General features: G+C 42.0%; 1 long non-coding RNA gene across 3 annotated transcripts; it reads right to left on the reverse strand.

Moving 5' to 3' along the window:
• Positions 1–312: 312 nt before the first annotated feature.
• Positions 313–11,400, reverse strand: LOC310643746. Of its 3 annotated transcripts, XR_014493136.1 has the most exons (6): positions 9,451–9,879; positions 8,948–9,079; positions 8,712–8,862; positions 8,515–8,600; positions 7,888–7,940; positions 313–657 (listed from the first exon to the last, which is right to left on the reverse strand). It is a non-coding gene; the product is annotated as an uncharacterized lncRNA (long non-coding RNA). The 3 variants fall into 3 exon arrangements; XR_014493138.1 differs by lacking the exon at positions 313–657 and having other exon boundaries at positions 7,690–7,940; XR_014493137.1 differs by lacking the exons at positions 313–657; positions 8,948–9,079; positions 9,451–9,879 and adding an exon at positions 11,170–11,400 and having other exon boundaries at positions 7,690–7,940.
• Positions 11,401–15,168: the final 3,768 nt, after the last annotated feature.

Below are 15,168 nucleotides of genomic sequence, written 5' to 3' on the forward strand. Positions count from 1 at the left end.
CATGAAAGTGATAGCCGTAAATGAGAAGCATTAAAGGCTCAGCTGAAAAAGGACAATATACATGTTTTAACAATCAGGCATGTATTAATAGCTGGTTGGATAGTTTATTTTTAGTTTTCAAGGAAAAGAACTGACAAATCCTTTATGGAAGAAATTAGATGTGTTTTTCTAAGGAACATCCTTTTCTAAACAAAAAAGTACAGAACATTCTCAAGAAAGTAGAGCCATGAGCATATTTCTACCCACCAAGTAAAAGAAAAGAAAAAAATGTTTTGCTACATTTCTCCTTATTTATTTTAAGAGAGGGGGTGGGAACCAGTAAACCAGAATGCAAAGAGACCGAGCAATACAAACTGTTATTCCCTCTGCAACCAAATGGGCATCAAATCTTGTCTTCGTAAATCTAAGACACTGTCAGCTCTCCAGACGGGAAACACAATTCTTAAATTTTTAAATGTTTAATCCATTAAGGCGGTCTTCTTAGGTTTCTCCTTCTGACGGTTAAGCCTCTCTTCTCAGATTGTTTCCTAGGCAGCGACTTTTCCCCGCATTCCCCCAAGGTCATGCCCAACTTCCATTACAAGAGCGTGATAGGAATTTCACTTCAGTTGTGTCTGACTTTGTCAAAAGGGCTATGAATCGTGATGCTGATGTTCTCTAGATGAGGAGGAAAAAATCGATATTTAAACTCAGTACACTACAACAGAAGAGTCTGCTCCAAGACTTTTTAAAATAATGGGCTTGCAGAAAATAACAGCGTCGGGTGGAAATATACAATTTTGTCTAGCAGCCAAAATGGGAGGGCAGGGGGCAGGATGTTAAAAAAAAAGCCATTTCTTATTAATTCTTTGCATTCAGCATCTTATTTCCTCCAAACAGAACTACGGCATTTTGTCCTCATTTAAGGACCAGTTATAAACAGATCAACAATGATTATTTTGAGAGTTTTCAACGCTATTACGCCCATCACTGAAAGCTTCTGGCTTCTGTAAAGAATAAGCCTGCTTTGAATAACTTGTTTATTTGTTTGTTTTAATAGTTTAGTTTTAGTTTTATTTGATTTCTATACCGCCCTTCTCCCTAGGGACTCAGGGCGGTTCACAGGGCATATATAAATAACAATACAAAAGTTAAAAGGAAATTAAACCAGTGCCCAGTTAAAACAACAATAATAAATACTAAAAATCAATTTAAAAACCCATATTCCCCCATCAGGCCAGACCAGCTAATTCAAATAAGTGGGTCTTCAACCCGCGACGGAAGGATCGGAGGTCAGATGCCATCCGGAGCTCAACCGGCAGTTGGTTCCATAATGCCGGAGCGCCCACAGAGAAGGCCCTCCCCCTGGGGGCCACCAGTCGACATTCCCTGACCGGAGGCACCCTGAGGAGGCCCTCTCTGTGGGCACGTACTGGGCAGAGGGAAGTTGACGCCGGCAGCAGGTGGTCCCCGAGGTAACCCGGACCCATGCCATGTAAGGACTTAAAGATCATAACTAGGACCTTGAACCTCACCTGGAAGACAACTGGTAGCCAATGCAGCTCGCGGAGCAAAGGTGTAACATGGGAGTACCGGGAAACTCCCAGGACAACTCTCGCGGCCGCATTCTGTACCAGTTGGAGCCTCCGAGTGGTCTTCAAGGGAAGCCCCATGTAGAGAGCATTACAGTAGTCAAGGCGAGAGGTCACGAGCGCATGAGTGACCGTACACAGAGCATCCCGGTCCAGATAGGGCCGCAACTGGCGCACCAGGCGAACCTGGGCGAAAGCCCCCCTAGTCACGGCCACTATATGATCTTCCAGAGTAAGCCGTGAATCTAGGAGGACTCCCAAGTTGCGAGCCCTATCCACGGGGGGTAAAAGCTCACCCCCCATAGAAAGAGATGGAACATTTTGAATGTCCCGGGATGCCGGAATGTACAGCCACTCAGTCTTGTCAGACTGTGTTAATTCACATTAACAATGCACTTCTTTTTCATTGCATAATAATCAGTTAGATCCTGTCCCTTTCTGCAGAGGTGTGTTTTCTGCAACTGCTTCCTTCTCATCTGAAAGAAATGGGGGAGATATGAAAGGGTAAAAGTCTCCCCGCACATGCGTGCTAGTCGTTTCCGACTCTAGGGGCCGGTGCTCATCTCCGTTTCAAAGTCGAAGAGCCAGCGCTTGTCCGAGGATGTCTCCGTGGTCATGTGGCCGGCATGACTAGACGCCAAAGGTGCACAGAGCACTGTTACCTTCCCACCGGAGTGGTCCCTATTTTTCTACTTGCATTTTTACGTGCTTTCGAACTGCTAGGTTGGCAGAAGCTGGGACGAGTAACAGGCGCTCACTCTGTTACGCGGCACTCGGGATTCGACCTGCCTAACTGCCGACCTTCTGATCGACGAGCTCAGCATTCTAACCCACTGAGCTACCGCGTCAAGGAAGGGGAGGAAGGAGGAAATTATATTAACCTTCAGTCCTCTGCCTTCCCTATTCACACCATCAAGATTGCACAGGAATGCCTTGTTTCATTCTCATTCTCATTAGAAGAAGCAATCTTTCTGGTTTGGTGCATTGCAAGAATTCATCCATCATAGCTTAGTCAGGAACTAACCATTTGATGAGCCAATACGTAGCACACAGCACACCCTTCCAGTAAACATTGCAATGGCCTTTTTGCTACTAGAGAACTGAAGAAATTCTTGGATGAGAAGTGAAATGTTTCCAAGGGGGAAAACACAAACAAGAAAGTCCACTTGCCTTTTGGAAAAGCATCTTTGGGACTACTGGAGACTTGTGCAAAAAACATCCTGGGGGAAAGCAGTTGCAAACCACTCCCACAATTTTGGGATGGGTACAGGAATTGAGTGAGACGTGAAGTCACGTTCTTGGTGAAATGGCATGTTAGTTTTCCTTCCAAATGTCTTTAGAAAAACTGGGTTTTGACCCTCTAAGCAAGCCGAAAATATGAAAGCAAGCAAGATAAAGATAATAAACTCAGAAATCTTCAGGACCTGACTTGGATACTTTCCTAGTAGGTACCTCCATAGTTGTCATAGCTGTGTATCTGACAATTAATTTTCTTCATGTCACATTTTCTTCTCTCTTCGGTAGCAGTAAAAAAAAAGTTATTTTTTTGTAATCTTTCCTTTTGACTATTTGCCTCATTCTGAAGATAGGCAGTATCAAAATGACAGCAAATTAGATAAGACGTCTAATTTGCATACTTTATTCATCTTTCATTGAATTGAATTGCAATTAGACATAATTTGCAATTATGCCTGGAGTTGAATATTTTGCTTAGTGCAAAAAAAAATATAGCTTCTTCACAGCTCAACAGCAAAATTATATGGTACGCAGATGTTGAAACTTTATTGCAATTGCCCTTGATAATATCCAATATGGCAAACATATGCAGATCTTAGTATCAGAAGACAAAAACAAGGAAAAACAGGATTTTGCTCATTGTGGCTCCATTTCTCCTCCACTCCCTCCCCACCTTATGATCAACACCATGGATGAAAATATCCACCCAGATGTGATTGAAAATGCAGATGCTTCAAAATTTCCCAAAATGGGGTCTTTGAAGATGCATCATTTATTTCAAACATTATTACAAAGAGTGGTGCTGACAGGCTTAAGAATGTACCGGTATCTTCCCAATGGCTAAATACATTATTGTGTTATAATTTCTTAAACATACCACAGTGGGCTGCTTCACTTGCAAAGATAAGCCATAAACCAACACTAGTGAGAATACAGAATAACAGAGTTGAAAGGGACCTTGGAGGTCTTCCATCTCTTCTTAAAAGCCTTCAGTGATGGAGCACTGGTTAATTGTTCTCACTGTTAGGATGTTTCTCCTTAGTTCTAGATTGCTTCTTGGAAGCTAGTCAAGGAGAGAAGCAACCTAGAACTAAGGAGAAACTTCTGAACTGAACTGAAACTTCTACTGAATTGAAACAGAACAGACTTCATTAGGGTTTTGCATGATGTGTGAAACCCAGAGCCTACTTGGACCAGAAGCTTGAAGACTGTTAACCAAGTAGGAACCTCTAGCCTGGAAGATGATGGACAGACTGAAGGGAACGTGTCTACGTCCCTAAGCAAAAAGGGAATGGCTGAAGCAGCAGAAGGAATAATGAAGAAACCTTCATTACTGCTCTGTGACATCTATCATCTTGGTTGTTCGTTGTGTTAGACGGTACAGGAAAAACTTGATCGTGTCATATGAAAGAGCTCTTGGTTATGTTGACTCTAGAAGTACTCATTCTGCAGATAACAAAGAAATTAACCCTGGAAAATATGGCTGCAAGATCACACTGTCTTTTCTCCAGAAAACACTGTAGGAAAGATGAGAACCTTTGTATGATGTCCTCATAGTGCATTTTGCAGAGTCCATCACAGTCCACTGAAAATAAGGATAATTGCAAATATAAGAGGGAAGAGCCTTTGTATGTCCATTAAGAGATTCATTAATGCCATAACAAATTTGTTGGGTAATGCCCATTGTGTTCACAATGAGATTAATTAAGCAAAGCTACTGCTGGGTCACCATATTCAGAAACACACTCTAAATGCAGAAAGCTGCCTACAACCAGTCCTATTATTTGTGTATCTAGTTCAGTTGGGTCTCTTCAAAATTATAAAAAAATGGTAAAGGCTTTTTAAAGCCTGGCTCAACCTCAGTGGTTCAATGGACACGTCTCCCCCCCCCCTTGATAGCAATATAGAAATGGGTTGACATGCATGGAAAGCCAATATTCTAATCCTGAAGTATTAGTCTCACTGAAAAATTGACATTTTTCCCATTCATCTGGGTAGGAACAGCAGCAGCTGAGTTAATCCAATATGGACATCTTTCCATTCTGTTGTCCCCCAAGAGGCATTAGATTGTTTCAGGTTCTATTCACAAATGGATGTATTCTTTCATTTTCCTTAGTGCAGTTGACTTACTTAGACGGATCAGCACTTTGATGGCCCATCTTGACTGACTGGGAAGTGTTGCTGCCATCAACCTTCTGTTACCTGGGGCATTCAAATATGAAGTTTTCAAGAAGTTTTCAAGAAGTGATTGGATAATCACTTATCCGGAATGGTATAGGGTCTCCTGTTTAAGCAGAGGGTTGGACTAGAAGATCTACAAGGTCCCTTCCAACTCTGTTATTCAATGACTTCTAGGTGGGCTTTACCTTGCAGGATTGCCCAGGTGAAGGAACATAGCTCAGACCAGTAGTAGGATTCAAATATGAGAGCAACCAGCTCTGTGTGTGGATGCCACTTCCGGAAGTCCATTCTAGGCCTGGGCAACAAAAAATTAGCTACGTAGTGGCTCAGTGGGTTAGGACGCTGAGCTTGTCGATCAGATGGTTGGCTGTTTGGCGGGTCGAATCCCGAGTGCCGCGTAGCAGAGTGAGCGCCTGTTACTCATCCCAGCTTCTGCCAACCTAGCAGTTCGAAAGCACGTAAAAATGCAAGTAGAAAAATAGGGACCACTACGGTGGGAAGGTAACAGCGTTCCGTGCGCCTTTGGCGTCTTGTCATGCCGGCCACATGACCACGGAGATGTCCTCGGACAAGCACTGGCTCTTTGGCTTTGAAACGGAGATGAGCACCGGCCCCTAGAGTTGGAAATGACTAGCACGCATGTGAGGGGGAACCTTTACCTTTACCTCTGCCAAACTGGTGCAAAACAGCTGAATCCCATCACTGACTAGAACTCACAGTCTCCTGGTGATTGGACCAAAGTCACCCAGCTGATTTTCATTCCTAGGACAGGACTAGAACCAGTGGTGGGATTCAAATATGTGAACAATCGGTCCTCTGTGTGGATGCCACTTCCAGAAGTCCATTCTAGGCCTGGGCAATAAAAAACTAGCTACCGGTTCCAAGTGGTGTGAATTGGCTAAATCCCACCACTAGCTAAGTCTCCTGGGAACCAAATTCCATACATCCAGAAAGTATGCAATTTGGAGATGTCTCTACATATGCTGGGATAATTTTGACACTGCCAGATCTAGTCAGAGTGATGCCAGTGTAAAATGAAGACTGTGAAAGCCATCTACCCAAAGTTTTTGACTTACTATTGCAATCGAGTCCAAAGTTTCTGTCGCCAAGCGAGGCAGTTGTTAGGTAACTTTGCCCCATTTTATGACCTTTCTTGCCAGAGTTATTAAGTGAATCACTGCATTGTTAAGTTAGCAACATGCTTGTTAAGTGAATCTGGATTTCCCAGTGACTTTGCTCGTCAGGAGGTTACAGAAGGTGATCACATGCACGCAAGCTCTGGGCAGAACAGATCTGTTCTCCCCAATGTAGCCATGACTAATGCTGGCATAAGGAGTCCCCATCTGGAAAGCGCCCCTTCGGCCCCAGCGGGCACTCCTTAATAGTTCCCCCTGCAGCTCTCAGCCATCGGCTAGATAAAATCCCATTAAGAGGTAAAAATTTGTTCTGCTGTTTCACGGCAGGAAAGCAGGGATGTTAATAACTCATCACAAATTGACAGTCATTATTGTCCCCAGCAGCAGGTGGGTAGCAAATCATTAAGATTTTGTGAATTTTTCTTCCTGGATGTAGCATTCCATCAGAACTGAAAAGTATATTCACTTGGCAAAATTTCGTAAGCTCAAACAATCAGATTCCGGTAACCTTTCTTCTATGACAAAAAGGAAGACACAAAGTCTAAGGCTCTAAGTAGGGTGGAGCAACTAAGCAACTCATTCTCTTCTTTTGGTTGCTTTCCATCTCAAATTAGCTTTACACCCTTTGAGAAATGGAACAAATGAAAGGGAAAGGATCACGCAATATTGAATCTGCCTTTTTTTATTATATAGGCTTTTCTGCACTGGAACTCACTTGCTTGGAGGCAGCTTCGACTTCAAAAGAAATACAGCTTGGAGGGGGGAAAAAACAGCCCTTACTTTTTTGCAGATCACATATACGTAGTCCTTGACTTACGACCATAATTGAGCGTTAAGTATTTAAGTGAGTCATCACATGACCAATCCAATTTTCTGATTTTGTGTGTGTTGGTTTTTAAGCAAATGCTGCAGTCATTAATAAATATCAGTCATTAAGCAAACCCATTGTCAGCAATGGGTGGGTTTTTTTGCCCAAAACCAAAGGTAAACATGAATTTTGGGCAAAAGAATTCATAAATTATGATCATGTGATCACAGGAACTGAAAACAGCCATAAATGCAGAGCATTGCTAAGCACCCAAAATGCAATCGCATGAGAGTTTGAAGTTGGGAGCCTTGGTGGAGCAGTGGGCTAATGCCTCCTTAAGTAACACCAGCTGCCTGCAATTAGTGCAGGTTCTCATCCCACCAGGCTCAAGGTTGACTCAGCCTTCCATCCTTCCGAGCTAGGTAAAATGAGGACCCAGACTGTTGGGGGCAATTAAGCTGACTTTGTAATAATGCCGCTTGGGGTGTGTGTGAAAGCCCTAATAAGCAGGCATATACATAGAATGAAGGCTACTGCTAAGCTTGTAAGCCGCCCTGAGTCTTCGGAGAAGGGCGGGATATAAATGGAATTAAAATAAAATAAAATAAATAAAATAAATCTGGATCATATGTAGACCTTTTGGGGGAGTTTCTCATAACTTCAAACATTTGCTAAGTGACTGGTTGTTAAATGAGGACAACTTATATGCATCCGAGATAAAATAACTACTGCTAAATAGTATTGGGGGAGTGTTACAGAACTGTTTAATCTTTTTGTTTGTTTGAGTCTGATGGCTTATCCAAAGCAACTTTCATAAGATATGGTTGCAACTGAGAGGTCCAATAGATACTATTCATGTCCCAAGAAAGTCCCCAGCTCAATACTGGCATCTCCAAATGAAGAATTTAGGTCCCAGCCGACTTTGGCTGAACCTGAAAGAGCTAATCAGAATTACCTCTTGGTTAGAACTCTGGTGAGAGATCACAAGGATAGGACATTAGATGGATTCTGAAAAAAAAGAAAAGAAAGCAACCGTAAAACACTTCTGAGAAAGTTGCACTTCCATCTGCATGTGGTCACCATTTATTTATTTAATTGATTTTATATACTGCCCTATTCCTGAAGGACTCAGGGCGGATTACAGGGCGAGTTAAAACAATACAAATAAGTACACTTTAAAATAGAATTAAATAAGACTAGCCCACAATTAAACAAATTAAAATTAAAATTAAAATTAAAATTAAAATTAAAATTAAAATTATTAAAATTAAAATTAAAATTAAAACCCCCTCAGTCCAGGCCAGCAAGATCAAACAACCAAGTTTTAAGGTCCCGGCGAAATGAGCGAAGGTCCGGGGCAGTCCGAAGCTCTACCGGCAGTTCATTCCATAGGGCAGGCGCGCCCACAGAGAATGCCCTCCCCCTTGGAACCAATCCGTCGGCATTCCCTAACCGGCGGAACCCTAAGGAGGCCCTCCCTGTGGGAGCGCACAGGACGCTGGGAGGCTGATGCTGGCAGCAGGTGCTCCCTGAGATAATCCGGACCCATGCCATTTAGGGCTTTATAGGTCATCACCAGCACCTTGAATCTCACCCGGAGGAACCAATCTTTCCAAACTTGGGCATCCACAAATGTTTTGGACCATAATTTTCATCTTCTCCAAAGACCTGAAGGCAGAACGAGGAGCAACAGATGGAAACAAATCAAAGAGAGAACCAACCTACAAACAAGGAGAAATTTCTTGACAGTGAGAACAATCGATCAGTGGAATAGCTTGCCTTCAGAAGTTGTGGCCGGAGGTTTTAAAGAAGAGATTGGACAACCGCTTGTCTGAAATAGTACAGGGTTTTCTTCTTGAGCAAGGGTTGGAATAGAAGGCTTTCAGGGCCCCTTCCAATTCTGTGGTCTTCCCGCTGCTGCTGAGGATGACTGAAAGCCAACAGACTTAACATCATTTAAAAGGAAAACTGTTTTGACTGTTCACACAATACAGTGAGCAGAGTAGAGAACTTGCAGCTTTCCAGATATTACTGAATTTCAACTAGCAACAGAATGATAGTCGCATGTCAAAAAGCCAGGGGTGCTGGCAGTTGGAATTCAATAACCTTTACGTTCCTCAGATTCCCAATCTCTGCAACCATAGTTTCTGCACCAGACAAAGCCAAAGTCCATTTTATAGATGAATAAAACAATCATGGCTAATTTAGTCAGCTTCTGCTTCAGATGCTTTCCCCTTTCTGCCTGCTGTTCCATTCCTCCCTTAGAATTGGCTACAGACTAAAATAAGAACTAGAACACATCAGAAGTCAGGAAATTACAAAGCCATGCATCCCCATTCTCACATGACATGAAATTACAACTGCCCACAGTTTAATTGCAGAATTAAATAGCAGTTTAGTGTCCTCAAACAAGTCCATCTTTTTTTACTGTCCCATTCACATATTCCCACCAAGCCCCAAACCAAACCAATCACATTAAGATTTGGTGAAATATCTGAACCCAGTACCGTATACTAACTGGTTGCTTGTAGAACGCATCATGTGTGGTATTCCCACATTATGATGGAGGTCCTTTTTGCTGGCATGAATATTCAACTACTCCTTGGAAATGGTACCACAGTCCCCTGGGATGAAGAAAGCTGGAGAAGGATGCATGCTTAATTACAGATACCATGCTGAAGAACTTTGCAGGGAAAGGAAGGGGGGGGGAGGGATTAATTAGCAAAATGGGCTACTTCAATTAGTCCCAATAAAGATCATCTCTCAAGCACTTGGTACCCATGACAGGTCTCAGGAAACATGTTGCATAAATTGAATTAAGTGCATCAGCACCCTTGACAGTTATTTCAACACATGAGAAAACTCAAGAGTCTTCAGCCTTGGTCCACTGAGTACAAACACACGTTTAAGAGAAAACCAGAGTGATAAACACAAATTTCAACAGTTCTTCCAGTCTTGTTTTGTTTTCCCGCAGCCAAAATCCACTGAAGCAACAGTGGAGGAAACATGAGGTGTCATCATGGGATTCTGCTGATGTCCAGGGTGCTCAGTCGACTCTTGTGCCTGCGTATCACTTAGGATGAGCATCTGTCTAGAAGAGAAGTACTACTTGTCTGTCAAAAAATCTGTCTGAAAGCCAGATGGTAGCCTCACTTAAAAGATGATGAATAATCTACACCTAATGAATACATATCTATTTCAGAATTAGAACTGAGAGGGATGCATTTGGCAATTTTTAAAGCCAAATTGACTCCTGCAATACTGGGATGATTTTCTGTAACCACCTGCCCTAGTGTTGGCATTCCCTTGGCCAACAGCTTCCAAAAGGGCAATTTCCAAAACCTTTGTAGCAAAACCATCTTGTGGCACATTAAAGATCAACTCCTCATTAACCTTTCATGACTCACAGTCTGCTTTATCAGATGTAGGGTGCAAGTCCTTAGGAAGAAAGATACACAGACACAATGAGGTTCTTTTGTTAATGCTCACAGTCAGTAATTGCACCTCTCCCCTTCCCTGTTTCCATTCATTCGTCTTTGTTCCCTGCTTTCTTTACAACAACACCTGCTCACACATCAGGGCTCTGCTTTAAAGACTTTCATGGAAATGATTGGTTCCATGCTTCTAAGCATGACTAAGCCCCAATTTAATCCCATTAGGCATGTTCACTCGTAACTCCATGCAGCAGCCAGCTCTAATCCATCAGAGTTTATTTACACTAAATGTGTTTATCTTTCAGCTGCCACAAGGCTAGCTCGTTTCCATTGTTTGATTTACCACAATTTATGGAGGGGAAAAAATCACCATGGCTAAATAGGCCATGCTCTACAAATCCCAAATGCTGTGTTTCCTTAACCAAATATATATATATAAATATATCTATTTTGTCATTCACTCCTCATTCTCCCTAGATCAGGGGTCTCCAACCCCAGGGTCTGTGGACCTGTACTGGGTTGCAGCATGCCAGCAACCGGTCCGCACAAACAAGCAAAGCCCCATCTGCGGGATGCAGGCAGCAAAAAAACCCACACATCCTCCGGTCCGTGGAAAAATCTCTCTCCAAGGAACCGGTCCCCGGTGCCTAAAATGTTGGGGACCTCTGCCCTAGATGGTCAAACTATCTCAATGCATTTCTTTTCAAACCCAAGAACGATCTCTTACGATCTTACTTGATCCCCAGATTTAAAATAAACCAAGAATATGGCTACAATATCGGGAGTACAGAAATGTTACCAACCAGTAGATGGCAGCAAAGATTTGATATTTCCTCTCTGCCTTTGTGGTCCTCTCCTGGTTATCCAGAGTTTTGCACCTCCGATATAGTTGTCCTACAGAAGAATGAGGTCCAGGTTGAAGAAGAACATCATGGCTTCAAAATCTAAGGGATTGGTTTGGACAAAACTCAGCAGCACCTTTTTCGTGTGGCTCTCTGATAAAAATAGGATCGCCAACATGATCGCCAACGTCCGATAATTTATTTATTTATTTATTTTTGGGACTTATATGCCGCCCTATCTCCCGAAGGACTCAGGGCGGCTAACAACAATAAAATACAACGATACAAAAGTTAAAAAGAATTAAATTAACAGCCGCAATAAAATAAATTACAATTGAAGTTAAAAATTAAAAAAAAAACATTTTAAAATCCCTGTCGTCAGTCCAGGTCAGCCTGATGGAAAAGAAGTGTTTAGAAGAAGACATAAGAATGGTGAACAAAAACAAACCAAATGAAAATTTAAAAAAAATATTCCTTTATGCACATAGAAAAATTAATTTATGAATAGGCTGCAGTTTGCACGGCCATAACTAACGGATTATTATGTGAACCAGGTCTCTGTTATTTTTGTTGCAACAAGTTAACACAATTCTGCTGGGGGAAAAAAAGTTAAAGCAAGAGTAACCAGCAGAGGGTAGTAGCAAGCTGAAAGCTATCCTAGAACTTCAGCTACTAAGCTGAAATGTACATAGTTGGAAAATAGTATCTCAGGATGCAACCTGCATGTTCTCTGTCTCTTCCTGATATGCGCGGCTTCTGTTATTCCGATCCTTTGCTCGTGGCATCTTCAGTTTGCTTCCCATCCTGAATTATTATAAAGGTCAGTAAACATCTCATTGATATTTAGATGCTGATCAGCTTGTTAGCCAAGTACTAAGTAAAAGGGAATCTCTTAAGTACGGTGAAGATTTTGAGTCAGCTTTTGAAGGAAGATCTCTCCTTTTAGCATTTTGTTGACAAAAGAATAAATTTCCGACACATGATCCAGAAACGACATTATTTCAAAAGAGAGAGAAGGAAATGGATAAAAGGAACATAAGCTAAAAGCAAGATTTTTGCTTGCATTCTGTTTTCTGGAGCATTTTTACGAGTTTGGCTGGGCAGAACCTGAAAGGAAAGGAATCTTAATTAAAACAGTAGGGCTTACCTTTGAGAAAAAGATCTTTAGCCTCCATTGCAAGTTATATTTACTTAGAATTTAATTTACCGAGCTCAGGGAATGTATCTTCTGCGTACCCTTGTTAAGCTTCAAAAGTGCTAATTCTTAACAGCCGCTCCATTCCAGACACTCTGCTATATTTTATAGGACTTATATACAGGAAAGAAATCCATGTCATTTATCAGGGGGAAACTATACTACCTTCCAGTGATAGCTCACAGGTGTAATTAACATTTTTATAGGTTCTTTCAATTACCTCCTTCCTGAAATTCTCTGGTTGAAATCCTATTTGATTAAAAACTTACAGGTACATTTCATACGTTCATGTAACCCCCATATGTGTTTCAAATGTTTTGAATGTTGCATGATTAAGTGGTACCAGTTCCCCTTGCCTAGATAAACAAAAGACCTCTAAAACAAACCTGGAAAAGTAGATGCTTAAAATATATCTTCCTAATCTGCAGTGTATTGTTAGACAATTTTAGGTGGTCAACTTTAGTGGACTTAAGATAGCCATGGCAACAGCACCTAGACTTATACACCACTTCACAGTGCTTTACAGCCCTATCTATGTGGTTTACAGAGTCAGCGTATTGCCCACAACAATCTCGGTCCTGATTTTACCAACCTCGGAAGGATGGAAGCCTGAGTCAACCTTGAGCCAATGAGATTCGAACAGCCTGCAATGCTGCATTCACCAGGGCTCTTGGACATTAAGATGACAATGTGTTTTATTTCATTAATGACTCTCAAAGGGGATCATTCAGTTCAGCAGCCTTCCCATTCATTCTGTGGTGTGTAGATCTTTGATTGCAGATTCCATGGTGACTAATCCACAAATTGTTTATTTATTTATTTTTGGGACTTATATGCCGCCCTATCTCCCGAAGGACTCAGGGCGGCTAACAACAATAAAAACAATAGAAAAGTTAAAAGAAATTAAATAAACAGCCCCAAAATAAATTTACTAAACAATTAAAAATTAAAACAGTTTAAAAACCCGTCGTCAATCCAGGTTAGCCTGATGAAAAAGGAAAGTTTTGAGGTCGCGGCGAAAGGACCGGAGATCCGGGGCTCAAGGGGGAGTTGGTTCCACAGGGCTGGTGCTCCCACAGAGAAGGCTCTCCCCCTGGGGGTCGCCAGCCAACATTGTCTAGCTGACGGCACCCTGAGGAGGCCCTCTCTGTGTGAGCGCACTGGGCGATGGGAAGTCGTCCCCGGCAGCAGACGGTCCTGCAAATATCCCGGGCCTAAGCCATGTAGGGCTTTAAAGGTAAGTACCAGCACCTTAAATCTCACCCGGAAGACAACCGGTAACCAATGCAGCTCACGCAGGAGGGGTGTAATATGGGAGTATCGGGATGCTCCCATCACTACCCGCACAGCCACATTCTGCACCAGCTGGAGCCTCCAGGTGGTCTTCAAGGGCAGCCCCATGTAGAGAGCATTGCAGTAATCTATCCGAGAGGTAACAAGTGCATGAGTGACCGTATGTAGGGCATCTCGGTCCAGATAGGGGTGCAACTGGCGCACCAGGCGAACCTGGGTAAATGCCCCCCTGGCCACGACTCCAATATGATCTTCAAAACTGAGTCGTGAGTCCAGGAGGACGCCTGAATTGTTGCTGAATCTTAACTTCAGCTCCCACAACTATCCAGTCAACATGTATGGACTTCAATTCCCAGAATTCCCCAGCCACCATGCTTGGAATTCTAGGAGCTGAAGTCCACACATCTTAAAGTTGCCAAGATTGAGAAATACTTTGTTTTAAAATTGGAAAGTTATAAGGATATTTCTGAATACAGAAGGAATAATAAAACTGTAGTATAACAAACTACTTTAGATTTAATGTTTAATTTAAATATCCTAAACCCTACATTTTGGGGGGAAAAACCCATTCAAATAGAAAACTACGATCTTCAGTCTGAAATACTTAGCCAGCCCTAAGTGGTTGCTTTCAGGCAAAATGAGATATTCATGGGTTTGTCATCAGTATCTCTATATTTCCTAAAGTCTGAACAGATGGAGGAAGTTCATGAATTCCATAAAGAAAGAAATGGAGTATAATTTTGCCTTATTTTTCCTTACCCAGCTCCTATGTCTAATTACATTCCTTTATGTGGATTTCCCATCACTAGAACAAACAGACCTGAACAGGTATAGAAAACTGATTTTAGGAAAAGGAACTCAATGGCTCTGCCAAAGTTCTTCAAACATTTGTGCTCGGATGAAAAATTAACGAAAAATCAAAAGCAGAGCTGAGAGCCAACCATTATAGAACACTTAGCATCTCCTCTAAACAGTGTTAATTGGATGTCCCTGCTAATAGAAGCTGGATAGATTCATTTTCTTTTCTTTCTTGCCCTCCCCCAGCTGGTATCTTCTATTTATGGAAGAACAAAATTTAACTCATAGGGATTTTTCAGACAAATTGATCTAGTTTGCTCAAAATGCTACAAGAGGTTTGACTTGGTTGATCCTGACCTAGTTTCCATATAAAGCCAGCAATTGATTCCACAAGCCATGATTAAACAGACAACAGTGCAGGGTTTGAGTTTGGTCACTCTCTGGATTTCTCTAGCTCTCTAATGCTCTGAAATACTCGTGAAACTCTTAAGGAGATTCCTACTCAGTAGTTCAGACACCCACATGATCTCTCTGAACTGGCCCTATCTGCTTCAGGATTCCAGATGGATCTGTGACCGAGGTTAATAACAGCTCATGCCGGAGTATATTTCGTATTTCATAGCTGAACATTAGCAACACTCTTGCTTTCCATATGTGCCAGATATTGCATAGGC

This window comes from Vipera ursinii, assembly GCF_947247035.1.
Source record: "Vipera ursinii genome assembly, chromosome: 8".
Taxonomy (NCBI): Eukaryota; Metazoa; Chordata; class Lepidosauria; order Squamata; family Viperidae; genus Vipera; species Vipera ursinii.